The sequence below is a fragment of the Heterocephalus glaber genome, unplaced genomic scaffold, assembly GCF_053883595.1.
Source record: "Heterocephalus glaber isolate CG9 unplaced genomic scaffold, H.glaber_assembly_v1.0 deba00001497, whole genome shotgun sequence".
Taxonomy (NCBI): domain Eukaryota; kingdom Metazoa; phylum Chordata; class Mammalia; order Rodentia; family Bathyergidae; genus Heterocephalus; species Heterocephalus glaber.
The window spans coordinates 7,150,005-7,165,357 of NW_028258320.1; the positions used below are offsets into that span (position 1 = coordinate 7,150,005).

The window sequence follows — 15,353 nt, forward strand, 5'->3', positions numbered from 1 at the left end:
TTGCCACATTTTAAAAGCCACTTGGGCCTGGTGGCTACCATACTGGGACCCACACAGAGTGCCTAACATTTCCACCATAGAAAGCACGGTTGTAGACTTAGACACACTTTGTCTGTATGTCCCAAGACAAGAAACGCAATACCACGATGAAGACTACTGTTTTTGCAAAATACTATCAAAAGATGTTCCTCACGGTCAAATTCAGTCTTTCTGGAACATTCATCAGAAATTCTACCAGTCCATTCTTCAAGTTAAGTCTTTGCAGAGGTCTGCTCTTTACAAATACCAGGACCCAGTTCTCCTCCTAGATAAACACTTTTTTTTTAAGACATGGTTAAAGTTTAAGTTCCTGCTAACCGCACGGAGACATGGTAGTTTATCCACATGCACAGGAATAACCTTGTGTCTGGGATCCTCTCGTGGTGCCCCGTAACATTCCACTATCCCTCTAACTTCACTCTCACACTGTCAGGCCCGGGGTCCTACTTGTTAATTGAAAAAAAAAAAAAAGGAATCATTCATTCTGAACTAAAGTATAGGTATAAAAAATAATTACAAGCGAGGTGTGAAGGTGTGCGCCCACAGACCCAGCACTCAGGAAGACTGAAGCAAGATCATGAGTTCTGGCCCCCAAGGGGCAACGTTGCGAGGATCTGTCTAAAAATTTAAAAATAAAAAAGGGCTGGAGGATGTAATTCAGTGCGAAGGCCCTGGGTTCAATCCCCAGTACCGGAAAAAAAAGAAAAGGTAATGTCAAGCAGGGGGCGTGGCGAATGTGCATCGTGTCACAAGAACCGCGGTCTTGAACCTGGCATTCTGGGCCCATTTTAGACCCAAACAGCGGGCAAAGGACCTTAAGGGGTTCCCCAGAGGTCATGCCCGAGGGGCCTTCTCCCCAGCCGGCGCCTCTCTGTCGCGAACGCCCCTAACTCTCCTCCCGCGCGTGGCCCCGACCCGCCGGACGGCCCCGCCGCTCCCCGCCCCCGCGCCCCGACAACCTCTGCCTAAGGACCCTGTAGGCACGGTGCGCGTCCCGCGTGGACGAGGAAGGGGCGGAGAAGGCGCGACTTCCGCTGCTGCGGCCCGGGACACGATTGGAAGGGGCGGGCGGGGCAGAGTCGGAGAAAGGGAAAGCTGACTGGGCGGCGCGGCAGGACTGGTACAAGATGGCGGGAGCGCGCCCAGGAGCGAGTGAGACAGAGTTCCCGGGCCCGGCGGCGTGGGCGCATGCGCGCTGGGCGCTACAGCGCGCCCTCCTTCTCGACTGCGCTACTTCTGCCACGCTCCGGGGGCGGGCCGTCGTGCGCGGGAGGCGGCGTGGGCCCCTCGGCGGGCGGAGCTGGGCTGCTGGGGGCGACCAGGTGGGGTAGATCTGGGCTCTAGTCTTGCAGGAGGCACCTGGCAGGGTTCAGGATCAGGTGGCCCACGCTGAAAGTTTGTTTTCAACCCCAGGGCCCCGATTGGCCCTTGCAAGGCTCTCTTCAGGAATCGAGTGATGTGGAATGTTAATCAGATTGTGCTTTTCTTTCTTTCTTTTTTTTTTTTTTTTTTGCTGTTACTCGTCCACACGCCCTCACCCAACCCCCCACAGGACTGGAGAGTGAACTCAGGGCCTTCAAACTGAGCTACATTCCCAGCCCTTTTTCACTTTTTTTTTTTTTTTTTTTTTTTCTTTTTGAGACAGGGTCTGGTTGAGTTGCCCAGTCTGGGCTCGAACTTACAAAGCAACGGTTCCCCCCAACGACCCCCATCCTCGCACACCATTCCCTACCCTGCCTTGCATAAACTCCTTGGGTAGTTGTGAGATAAGATCTGCAGTTCACCACCACCACCACCACCACCTTGTTTTACTAAGTGAAGGCATTTAAAAACTATGTTTTTGTTACTGAAAACTTTCTGGAGTCTTTATGGGCAAGCCATGTTTATTTTTCCTGAAGATTTTGGCCTGTTCCTCATTTTTAAATCTTACACCGCCAGTATTGAAGTGTACATCCTGTCCTCTCACAGTTGATGGTTATGGACGCAGTTCTTTAAATAATAACAGTCATCAGACAACGATTTCAAATGCCTTTATCATAAATCATTTGATCTTATTTATATTTTTAACATTCTTTTTAGCTGTTTAGGAAAGAAAACTGATTATCCATGCTCACATCCACTCCCACCATGTCAAATATAAAGTATTTAATAGAGATTCAACTTTTAACCTTTACCAAGTCTTTTCAAGCACTATTGCTTCCATTATTTTCTTGCCTATGAATATATGCTATCTGCAGTACTCCCTCCTATCTGCTTACGTTTTTGCAAATAGCAACCTATTTGATTATTTCCTCTGTGGGTTGTAGTAGTGTTCTGTTAATTTTGTATTTGTTTCTCTTGAACAGCCCCAACACTTCGCTATTTGCCAAATACTTAAATTTCCAAAAGAATAAGTATTTTCAGGATGTGAAAGCTCAGCATGATGTATAAGTCCTGGCCGAATTTATGCTAGGCAAAGTGTACAATATAAGAGAAAGTAAAAGAAATTGTCATAACTTCTTTAAAAGGAAGACTGTTCTACATACCATAGTTGGAAAGCTTTTTTGAGTGCATGGCCAAGAAAACCGTTGAGAAAAGTTATCACAGTTAAAGAAATACAACTCCGAGCTGATTTTTAAAATTAAAATGATGTTCAATTAATGTTACCTATATAGTAGTTTTTGCATGGGAGTTTTACCTACATAGAAAGGCACAAGACTTAGCTTACCAGACAGAACCCACGTGTTTTTCTCACTTTCCTAAAATCAGGAGTTAGTGAAAGTGGCACATGGAGAAAAGAAACTGGGTAATGGCACTGGTACAAGGAGCTCAAAAAGTCATTCTTAAGAAATTGTGAATTGTGCTAATGGTAGAGATCTTTGATTTAATTTTATACAAAATATCTTTTTGCAGTAGATTAATATCAACTACCTAAACTATCAACACCAGAGTATCTTAATTATAACAAAGCTAAACAACAAAGCTGTTGGAAAGTTAAGACTTTGATGACTAGTGCCTCTCAGAAAAAAAAAAAGGATTTCTAAAGTATGTGAGGAAAACATCAGGAGACCAAGCCAAGTCACACCACAAAAAGTCTCTAAAGGAAAATGAAGCATTGTTAGTGTACTGTAGACGCGTTGTACATTCCTCTGGCATAATAACCTTCAAACAAACTCAGTTCCAGGATAAAGTGCACATAGCTAAGTGAAAATGCCCATGAGCATCGTTTTAAAAAGTGAGATTAGGTTATAGAAGTGCCTGTTCTTGAAAGAATAGCAGAAGCCACGGCTAACGTGAAACCATAAGGGGCTTCTTCATGTGCAGATGTCATGGAGATGTTTCATTTCAAATGACCTGCAAGTTCTTACTCTTTTATGATTCACAACTCTCGTTTGTTAGGATGCTTGTGGAGAGCTTTTATTTTCTGATTTATCAGTTATTTCATCCTTTGTTGTATTGACCTTAGATTTTTAATGCTTTAATTGTTATGGAATGAACTGGGTAGAACTGTATTATTTTTTAGAATCACATATAACGTGTTGCCACATTCAACTAATTTTATGGCATTGGGAACTATTTTTTTTATTGCAATCTCAAGAGTACCTTACTTTATTTTAGAGTAAGTTGTCCTGAAGAGTATTCAGCCCTATAGTACCTGACCAGGTCAACAGGCTTCAGTTTTGATGTCTGTGGAATGATATGATTAAACCAAAAGAACTAAAACCTTACAGGTCAAAAATTCTACACTTCTTTAAAATGGCCAAATGATGGATTCTAATGTTGTACAGAATAATTTTAGCATTTATGCTATCAAAAATTACATGAATATACAGAACTCTTGTTTTAGGCAAACTTGGGTATTCCACTGATGTTGCACATTTCAAAAGAAAAAAAACAACGTTAAAAAATCAAATCTACTGATACACTAGAGAAGTTAGGGAACCTCAGAATTGTCCATGTATAATTGAGCTGGCTTCCTGTGCCTTCCAATTACATTCGTGTATTTCAAAGCAAGAAGAGCTGCTACACAATGATGAGAAAATTGTTAAGAATTGTAGTACAGCACTAGGTAGCTTATCAAACTGTAATCATGATCATCCTCAGGACCCTCTGGTTACAGGTTTAATACTCAGGGATCTTTTAAAGTTAGTGCTTGGCAGCTGAGAAAACAATCATGTTTTTAAGCATGAGAATGGGAAGAGAATCACAGGATAAATATCAGGGTTTCAAAGAACCTTTGAACCCTCTGGTCAATAAGAATTTAGTTTCTCTCATCCCCATGAAACCTAATATCTAATACTCTTCTGCTAGAAACAACTTTTACCTTTCAACAAATATTTACTATGAGCTTACCGTGAGCCTGACATATCTAGGAGCTGCAAATGTAACAGCGTTCAAAAGAGACAAATCTGGATCATCCCTGAACTCACATTCCCATGGGAAGAGTTTAACAATAAACAAATACCTACATTATATAGTATGTTCAAAGGCCATCAGAGTTGTGAGGGGGAAAAATTGTAAATCAGAAGGGATATGGAATTAAAGCACAGAATGAATAAATTGTAATCTTTAAACCAAGCAATTGGGTATAGGAAGAGGACTGACATCATAGGACTTAGGCTTTAGAATGGTAACTCTGCTACAGGGATGGAAATAGTCTGTAGTGTGTCAGGTCTTATTGCAGTACTCCAGACAAAGCAGAATGATAGCTTGCCCTAGGGCTATTATAGGAGGAACCTTAAGACATGGTTGAATTCTACATATATTTTGAAACCATTATGATTTGCTGAAAGAATAGATTTGAGATTCTAGAAAAAGAATCAAGGACAACCAAGTGTTCTAAGACTCCGGGAAAATGAATTTGCCTCTACTAACTGTGATGAGGAAGACTGAGGTTGGAGTATAATGGATCTGTGCAAGTCAATAATTCAGTTTGGGGAATAAATAACATTAATTGCAGTTTTTATATCATCTAAGGTATTTTTGCCATGATAGATAAGTTCTTACGGAAATGAAGGAAAATTTCACTTTGTAACATTTTATGATTATTTAATGAACTTATAATCCTTTTTTTTTTTTTTGGTACCAGGGATCGAACTTGGGTCCTTGCGCTTGCAGGGCAGGCGGCAGAACCACTGAGCTAAATCCCCGGCCCATAATCCTTTTTGTATAATAATGGTTCATTTAGACCTAACATGTCAAGAAATATTTTACTTTTGTTTTTAGAAAATGTGAGAAGTGAAAATCTTTTTAAAATAAAGAAAATAATTTTTTTAAAATTTTGGCCATTAATGCCTGAAAAGTCAGTTGAGACAAATACACAAAAATATCCAGTTTCTAAACGCAGTTCATTGACATATTTAAATGTAAAACTGGATGTATTTTGGTGCATTATTCAAGTAATTGACTTCCTTTTCTATTACTTATGAAAACAGGGCCAGAAATTAATTGGTGCCATGTGAAATAAACCACAGTGTGGCTAATACAACCTGCTATCCCACTTCTCACCCTGAAGCTGAGTGCAATAAACTTATTTTGACTAATGTTCCAATAAGTTGTTAAAGAGTAATTAGAGAACTGTACCAACAGGTTTTTATTTTTAGCTTTTTATAGATGTGGCATATGCTGTATTTTTCTCTCTCCAGAATACAGTACATTTAAAACAACCCCATTAACTCAGGTGTAGTGCAAAAAATATAGGATTAGGTGTTATTTATTAGCCATACCACCCTGGGCAAGTTATTCTACTTTCTTTTTTTTCTTTTTTTAATAGTATATGTTTACCATATATAATAAACACATTCATCATGGGGGAATTGATGCATATACATATCACATCTTGATCCTTTTTCTTCCCCTCCACCTTCTTCCCATTCCCCCCATTTCCAGAACCAAGTCCCATCCTTTCAAAAAACCAACTCTTTGATTCACTGATCCTTTGTGTGTGTATGTGCATGTGTGTGGTTTTTTGCTCTCAATTTCAGCAATTTCAACTCTGATCTTTATCATTTCTTTCTTCCTATTAGTTTCCGATTTGGATTGTTCTTATCTTTCTAGGACCTTGAGAAGCATCATTAGGTAATTTATTCGGGATCACTTTATTCTATTTATGTGTGCATTTATAGCTGTAAACTTCCCTCTTAGAAATGCTTTCATTACGTCCCATAGCTTTGATATGTTGTGCTTCACTTGTCATTTGATTCTACAAATGTTTTTTTTTCTTTTTTTTGGTACCAGGGATCAAACTCAGGACCTTGGGCTTGCAAGGCAAGCCCCGGAACCACTGAGCTAAATCCCCAGCCCTACAAATGGTTTTATTTCTTCCCTGATTTCTTCTGTGATACATTAATTATTCAATAATGCATTATTTAATCTGCATGTTTATGTAGTTTTTGTGGCTTGTTTTGCTGTTGATTTCTGGCTTTATTCTAGTATGATCCAATGGTATGGAGGAGATTTTTTTCAGTTCTTTTGTATTTATTTAAGCACACTTTCTGGCCTAAGACATAGTCTATTTTAGAAAAAGTTCCATTTGCTGTTGAGAAAAATATGAATTCTGTTGCTGAGTGAAACATTCTGTAGAGACCTGTTAAGTTCATTTGTTCAGTGGTATAGTTTAACTCTATTGCTTTATTGATTTGGGTGAGGTTGTGATGACCTATAGTTGTGCAAGTGGGTGGGCTATTAAATCTCCTATCATGATTGTATTAGTGTCTATCTGTCCTTAAAGTCCAGTGATTTTTGTTTTATGAAATTGGATATACTGATATTCAGTACATACATATTTACAACTGTACCCCTTCCTGTTGAATTGCTGCCTTTACCAATATGTAGTGACCATTTCTGTCTCTTACAGTCAATTTTTTGTTTGTTTGTTTGTTTTGCAGTACCAGGAATCAAACTCGGGACCTTGCACTTGCCAGGCAAGCACAGTGCCACTGAGCCCTTGGCCCTCTTATGATCAGTTTTGGCTTGCAGTCTGCTATATCTGACAATAAGATTGCTACTCCTGACAATAAGATCACAGCTTTTGGGCTCCAATTGAATGGAGTATTGTTTTCCAACCTTTCACTTTTAGTCTATGAGCTTCCTTTTGAATGAAGTATGCCTCCCATAGGGAATATATGGTTGCATTTTTTTCTATCCAGTCTCCCAGTCTGTGTCTTTTGATTGAGGAGTTGAGACCATTGACATGGAGTTATTTATTGTAAGGTATACATTAAATACTGTCATTGCATGATTTTTTTCCAGGACTAATTACTTCTTTTTCTCTTTTGTTTAACCACGCTGTTGGATGTATACTTTCTTTTGGGTTCTTTGGTGCTGCTGGCCTTGTCTTTGTCTAGGATCTCCCTAAATATTTTTTACAATGATGGTTTAGCAGTCATGTATTTCTTTAGAATTTATTTGTCATGGAAAGTCTTCTCTGTCAATTTTTAAGGCTAATTTTGCAAGATATAAAACTCTGCATTGACAATTATTTTCCGTTAGGGCTAGAAAAACCCTCCAGCCTCACCTGGCCATTAAAGTTTCTGCTGAGAAGTCCACAGTTATTATAATGGGCTTGCTTTATAGTTACTTTCTATTTTTCTCAAACAGCTTTTAGTATTCTCTCCTTTTGTTGAATGTCTGGAATTCTGATTATGATGTGTCATAGAGAGGTTCTTGTTTTGTCATGGCTATTTGGGGCTCTGTGTACCTCTTATACTTGAATATTGAATTCTTTCCTAGATTTGGGAAGTTTTCTGCTATTATTTCAGGGAATAATTTTTTTATGCTTTTTGAGTCATTGTCTAATTTTTTATTTGTTCCTATAATTCTGATTTTTTTTTTTTTAGTCTAGCAGCTGTCTGGATCCAGCTTGCATGGTATCTTGTTATTCTTAAAGTATCATTGAGTTTCTGACATACTACATCCACCTTGTCTTGTATTTCTTATAGTGTGTCCTCATGTTGGTCAAGTCTGCTATGCATGCTTTCCACTGAATTTTTCATGTGTATTTCTGCTTGCTTTTTAAAATACTTTCTAATTCTTTACTGGGTGGTCGCTTATGTCTGGTACTGTCTTGCTTAACTCAATTAGTTTCTTGTTTGTTTCTTCAAGATTGTGAAACATTTTATTAATAACATCCTTTATCTATTTAATTAAATCCTCTTTTCTTTTTTTATCTCTTCAAACATTTTGATCATTTGGGTTTTTTAGTTATTTACTTATAACTTTTTCTACTCAGTGTCCATGAAAGTAGCTTTAGGGAAGTTAGGCATTTGGGGAGGGGCATCTTGTTACCTTGATTTTTCATGTTTCTATTGTTTTTGTGCTGTGAGTTGAGGATCAGTTAGGACAGAGAAACCCTGTCACTAATGTGGAGATCTCTCTGGTTAGATTCTGTCTCTGTGTGCTGTGTCTTTATGTGTAGTTCTGTTTTGGTGTTTACACTCTTCAACTTATTCAGCATAATATTTGAGGGTCTTCTTAGTGTCCACCCTTGTTCTGGGGCCTTGATCCCCAGCACCACGCAGGAGAAAACAAGACAGGCAGTGAGATGAGCCCTAAAACAGTGAAAGAAAAAAAAAATAGATGATGAAGCAGTTCATACTTGATCATCCCAATTTTTCCTAATGTAGAAGAGAGACCATTTTTCTGGAAAAGTAGGGAGGATAGGATAAATCCTGGATGAAGTGATAAAGGTTTGTTGAACCACTGTGGGGGAATGGAAGAGAGAGAACCAGGGGCTTGTTAAATTGAAACTAGCCCAGGTAGACACCAGTGGTTTTCAAAGTATATTGGCTTCATCTGCCTCTGGTTAGAAATGAACATTTGGGCACCACAGAATTGGGAACTCTGGGGACAGAGTGCACTAGTGTCTGAGAAACACTTGACCAAGAGATTCTCCAGAATTTGTGACTTCCATAACTAGCACACAATGATAGCGCACAAACTAGGCTATTCAACCAAAACCTAATCCTTTTTTGTTAATATTTTTTATATTACAACAAAAATATATTTACTCAGAACAGTATCCTTAAAGATTTTTTAAAATTATGCTGGTTTCTTGCTGGAAATGAGTGTCATACAAGATTTTAAAAATGAGCATCAAAGAGATTCCTTCATTCCAAGTTTTAAAAAGCAAATACTGTAAAAAAAAAAACAAAAAAAAACTCACTCTCTACTCAATTTTTACATTTATAATAGAGAAATGATGAAATTGTTCATTGCATCAAAAATATTCAGTGGCTCACCCTATAAAACCAGTTTTCAAATTATGTTCCAGCACTGATATTGTCTCATTTTAACTAAATAATGATGATCAGTTCTCAATTCATGGGGGAATGTTTATGAATTGAGTTTTCTCAATTTTAAATTATTCTCTCATAAATTTTTCCTAAACTTTTGGCCTTTGGTACTTCTTATCTCACAGCAAGTACTAACAGATGACAAAAGAAGTGAACAAGTAGTAAATGAATATTAATGAAACTTGAAGTCAGCCAAACTTAGTGCCGCAGTTTCTCTATAATTGGACACATATTCATAATTGTCATTTTTGTATTACATACCATAATCAGGTCATTTGCTACTACTACTTTCCAACAATGTTGCTATTGCTCAAATATTTGGACCTAATTTGGAACTGTTTTCACAATCTGGGGAATGTTCTTTTGAATATACTAAACAATGAAAAAGTCAACAGACTCATGGTCAAAACGATCTTAAAGATTTCTTTCACAGCCAAATATCTATATGGGTGATCAAGTGGATTTATCCAAATATGTTTTGCTTGAAGAAATATGACATACCTAGAAATCCATGTGTACAAACTGTATGTGCTCGTGCAGATAACCAAGATATTCCTGAATTATTTTCAGATAAGACTAACCTCTGAAAGTTAATTTATACAGTAAGTAAATAATGAGTCACGATATGGATATAGATCCAAGCTAGCAAGCCTTCATTATAGCCTGATTAAAATACTATGTAAATAAGAAGAGAAATTAGTTGTGGAACATAGAAAAGGCTGAATCATAACATGTTGGCATAGAGTATAACAATACAGTGGAGGTAAGTGGGAAAAGATAAATGGTTCAGACAATGAGAGTCCTAGAATTATTTTAGTATATGTGCTGCCAAAACAAGTACATCCTAGAATTATTTTAAAATTCAAATTACTGTATGTAATTAATTTCCCTTACCCTGCTTCTATTGGGACCACCAACCTCTAGATTTTTGGACTTTCAAGAATAATATGATAGTTTCCAAGAATAATAATTTGCTTCCAACTAACACAATGATCAGGTTGATAGGGAGATTCATTCCACCCAACAATTGTGTTTTCTCATTGCCAAATCAGTAACTCAGCATTTTGGTTTCTATGTTGGGTCTTTTGTAAGTTAAGGTGAGTTAGTTCTGAAACACTGATATATTGCTGGGGGTGGCAGCAAACCCCAAATATGAACATCACTGCAAGAGGTTCAGGCAGCCTTCCTTAGTAGTAGCCCAACTTGGAAACCCACTGTATTAGGCAACTTTCCATTGCCTTAACAAAACACCCAAGATACTTAATGTATAAGAGAAGAGGCTTATTTGGGCTGAGCTTTGGAGGTTCCAGTCTAAGACTGGGTCCATTGTTTGAGATCTCTGGTGTGCATGTCAGATGGCAACGGCCAGGGAGTGTGTGACAGAGCAAAATCACTCATCTCATGGCCAGGAAGCAAAGAGAGGAGGAAAAAGGGCCCAGGGGCCCACATCCCCTTCAAGGGCATGCATCCAATGACCTAAGGACCTGCCATCCGGTCCGACCTCCTTAAGGTCCTTCCCACTTCCCAGTGGCACCACCCAGGGACAGGCCTTTAACACACCGACATTTGGGGTGCACTTGTCCTATCCAAACCACAGCACAGAAAACAGATAAATTATTATGTACTTATTCACTTCATAAAATAACTTGGCTTTATAAAATATCTTAAAACAGAGAACTTGAGGAGAAACTGAAAAGTGACTTCTGCGTTCAGAAATTCTTTAATGTTGACAAAACTGGTATTTGTGATACGATGGGATTGTAAAGATGAATGTGTTGAGCAGATCCTTAACAGTTAAAGGAAGCAAAAAAGACTGAAAGGGTAAATAGTCATCAGATAAATGGAAAGAGAGTTTGTTGGTTGTGAGTTTTTTTCCCATAAAAAAGAAAACTAGATCAGAAAAAAAGAGCCAATGCAAAAGGGTCTGAGAGTTCCAGGGCAGATGATAAGGGGGTTACTGGGAAACTGGGAATTCATGCTTCCTAAGAAGTCTGAGTTTGTAGGGCAAGGAAATACAAATCTTCGGGAGATAACTTCAAAATCACTCTGAAATATAGCATTTAGGTTCTTCCCTCTTCTTCTCTTGTCTTCTCTTTTCACCTCCTCTTCTTCTCTCTTCTCCTCCTCCTCCTCTTCTTCCTCTTCTCTCCTCTCCTCCTTTTCTCCTTCTTCCTCTCTCTCCCTCTCCCTCTCCTCTTCCCTCCCTCCCTTTCTTCCTCCCTCCCTCCCTTCCTGTAGTGCTGGGAATCAAACCCAGGGCCTTACTCGTGCTAGGCAAGCGCTCCACTATTGAGTAATCCCACTAGCCATGGGCTCATATTCATCTCAAAATGAGAGTCAAACTCACTCTTAAAACATAGGTTAAAGAGAAGGCAAAATAACACATGAGAAAACATTTGGCATAGAAAAAAGTGTCACTGAAATTTGGTTGAAAGGGGGACAATTTCTATAGAAGTATTTTAAATAAATCATGCACTATTTAATTAACTCAAACATTTTAATAGGAATTAGTTAGAAAAAGGTTACTTATCTTAATACAGAAAGTCTTCACTTTACAAAAAGATTCCTTAACTAGGTAAGCGCTTTAAAACTAAAGTTTAAACCTGAATAGATATGATCTAGTGAGAGGCAAGTAGAAAGCTTTAGTTAGTATAAGAAACTCCTCTAGGACCAGGGATTTAGGGCCAGTGGTTCCGTCGCCTGCCTCACAAGCACAAGGTCCTGAGTTTGATTCCCGGTACCAAAAAAAGAAACTCCTCTAATACATACTCTAGAATACATTTGTTGCAATAAATATTTTATAAAGCGGAAAAGGGTTTCATGTCAGTTACTAAAATATCTGAGAACTTTACCCATATAATATTTATGACTAAAAACACTTTGTTGTGGTATGATTTACATATCAGAAGTTCACCTACTTCGGCTGTATAATTCAGTGGTTTTGTGCTTACTAGGTTGAGCAGCTATCATTGGAATGCAGTTTTCATCACCCAGTAAGATCTTTTGCACACATTTACAGTTAATTTCTGCTCTCATTCTCAGGCCTAGATGATCACAAATCTACTTTATGTCTCTGCATATTTGCTGACTTTAGACATCTCATATAAACAATCATATGGTACATAGCCATTTGTGCCTGGCTTTCTGTCACCTAGCATAACGTTTTTACAGTTCAGCAATTTTGCAGCATATTTCAGAACTTCTTTTTTATTGTTGAATAGCAATATCCATTGAATAGATATAGCACATTTTGTTTACCTATTCACCAATTGCTGGACATATGGGATGTTTCCACTCTTTGGGTCTCATGAATATTGATGTTATGAATAGTGATTTATGCACTTGGTACAAGTTTTTGTGCACATGTATGCTTTTCTTTTTCTTGGGTATAAACCCAGGAGTAGAATTTCTGGGTCATATAGTAAATTTATGTTTAACTTTTACAGAAGCAATTCGACTGTTTCCCAAAGTGGCTGTACCATTTAACATCCCCACCAGTAATGTTTGAGGCTTTTTGTTTTACCACATTCTTGTCAACATCTGTTATTGTCTATTTGATTACAGCTGTCTTAGTGGATGTGAAATGATATCTCATAATGGTTCACTTTGCATTTCCCTAATGACTAATGGTGCCAAACTCATGATAAAAAATTCTATCTTTATACCTTCTTTGGTAAAATGTATACTCAAATCTTTTGCTATAAATATAATAGTTTAAGGAACTAATTTTTTTTGTTTTTTCAATTTTAAATTCTTTTATTGGTACATTTTAGGTATACAATACATTTACATTTATCATTGGGTGCTTGTACCTGTACATGATATATCTTAGTTCTTACTTTTTTCCCCATTACCTGTGCACCCTTCACCCCCTCCACCTTTCCCTATTTACATAGATTTCATTTCCATTTTTTTTCTTTTCTCATAATTTTTCCTTTCCCTTCTTCCCTTTCCCCTTTTCCCTCCCACCACCCCTACACCTTTGGACCTTTTCCTATTTCAAATTATGAATTATTCATGTTAATCATTTTAATCCTTATTTACACTTTCAGTTTCTCACACTAGAGAAACGATTCGGTATTTACACGTGTGTCCTATTTATTTTACTTAAGAGTATGGCCTCCATATGCATCCATTTAGCTATAAATGTCTCTAGTTTCTCATTCTTTATGGCTGAGTAGTACTCCATTTTATAAAAAAAAAAACACATCTTCTTTATCCAGTTTCCAGTTGATGGACACTTGGGCTGTTTCCAAGCTTTAGCTATTACAAACTGTGCCACTATAAACATGGGTGCACATATATTGCTGTGGTATGATTCTTTTAATTCTTTGGGGAAGATACCCAGCAGGGGAATAGCTGAGTCAAATGGGACCTCTAGCTCTAATTCTTTAAGGTATCTCCATACTGACTTCCACAGTGGTTGCACCAGTCTGCACTCCCATCAACAATGGAGAAGGGTTCCTTTCTCTCCACACCCCCGCCAGCATTTGCTATTTGTTGATTTCTTGATAGCAGCCATTCTTTCTGGGGTGAGGTGGAATCTCAGTGTTGTTTTCATCTGGATGTCTCGAATGACCAGTGATGTTGAACATTTTTTCATATGTTTATTTGCTGCTTTTACTTCTTTGTCTGAGAAATGTCTGTTCATTTCAGATGCCCATTTTTGAATTGGGTCTTTGAATTTGGGGGGTCTGATTTTTTTCAATTCTTTATATATTCTAGATAGTAGACCTTTGTCTGAGGTACAGCTGCTAAAAATTTTTTCCCGCATTGTAGGTTGTCTCTTAGCTCTGTTGGTGGTTTCTCTTGCAGTGCAGAAGCTTTTAAATAAGATGAGATCCCAGTGGTTGATTCTTTGTGCTAGCTCCCTTGCTACTGAAGTTTTGTTCATAAAGTCTTTTCCTATGCCAATGTCTTCAAGAGTTCTACCTAGCTTATCTTCCAGCAAGTTTAGTGTTTCTGTCTTAATATTTAGATCTTTAATCCACTTGGATCTTAGTTTAGTGCATGGTACTAGGTATGGGCCTAGTTTTAATCTTTGGCAGGTTGAAATCCAGTTTTTCCAACACCATTTATTAAATAGGCTATCTTTCCTCCAATGAGGGTGGTTGGCTCCTTTGTCAAAGATGAGATGGCTGAGTATGTCTGGAGTTGTTTCTGCATCTTCTAATCTATTCCACTGATCCTCAGGTCTCTTTGCCAGTACCATGCTGTTTTTATCACAGTAGCTTTGTAGTATAGTTTCAAGTTGGAGATTGTGATACCCCCAGCCATGTCTCTGTTGCCTAGAATTGCTTTTGCTATTCTAGGTCTCTTCTGATTCCAAATGAATTTTTGGGTTGTTTTCTCTAGTTCTGTGAAGTATATTGTTGGAATTTCAATTGGCATTGCATTAAATCTATGCAGTAGTTTTGGAAGTATGGCCATTTTCATTATATTGGTTCTTCCTACCCAGGAACAAGGGATGTCGTTCCATTTTCTTATGTCCTTCTAGATCTCCTTTTTCAGAGTGCTGTAGTTTTCAGTGTAGAGGTCTTTTGCTTCCTTTGTTTGGTTGATTCCTAGATATTTCATTTTTTTGGATGCTATTGTAAAAGGAATTGTTTCCCGAATTTCTCTCTCAATGAGTCTGCTATTTGTGTATAAGAAAGCTATTGTTTTTTGAGTGTTGACTTATATCCAGCTACTCTACTGAATCTGTCAATTAGGTCTAGAAGACTTTCTTCTATGTAAAGTATCACATCATCACCAAATAATGACAGTTTAACTTCTTCCTTTCCTATCTTTATTCCTTTTATTTCTTTCTCTTTTCTAATTGCTGTGGCTAATGTTTCCAGAACTATATTGAACAGGAGTGGAGATAGTGGGCATCCTTGTCTTGTTCCTGATTTTAGCGTGAAAGTTTTCAGTTTTTGACCATTTAGTATGATGTTGGCTGTTGGTTTTTCATAAATAGTCTTAATCAGGTTGGGATAAAGACCTTCTATTTCAATTTTCTGTAGCATTTTTATCATGAACAGGTGTTGGATTTTGTCAAAT

General features: G+C 37.9%; 2 protein-coding genes across 18 annotated transcripts in view; one reads left to right on the top strand and one right to left on the bottom strand.

Moving 5' to 3' along the window:
* Supt3h (SPT3 homolog, SAGA and STAGA complex component) overlaps nucleotides 1-1,236 on the bottom strand; it is a 401,578-nt gene extending 400,342 nt beyond the window's left edge. For 2 of the 11 annotated variants that reach the window (XM_021259737.2, XM_021259730.2), the window contains exons 1-2: nucleotides 999-1,228; nucleotides 557-657 (exon numbers count right to left, since the gene is read on the bottom strand). The gene's annotated coding sequence lies outside the window, so the exon portion shown is untranslated. Of the gene's footprint in view, nucleotides 1-556; nucleotides 658-998 lie in introns of all 11 variants that reach the window. The other 9 variants (XR_002395642.2, XM_004846434.3, XM_087185364.1 and 6 more) reach the window with 6 other exon arrangements.
* The window catches only part of Runx2 (RUNX family transcription factor 2), a 266,467-nt gene that overhangs the window by 43,287 nt on the left and 207,827 nt on the right, over nucleotides 1-15,353 (top strand). The gene's annotated exons all lie outside the window — the stretch shown is intronic.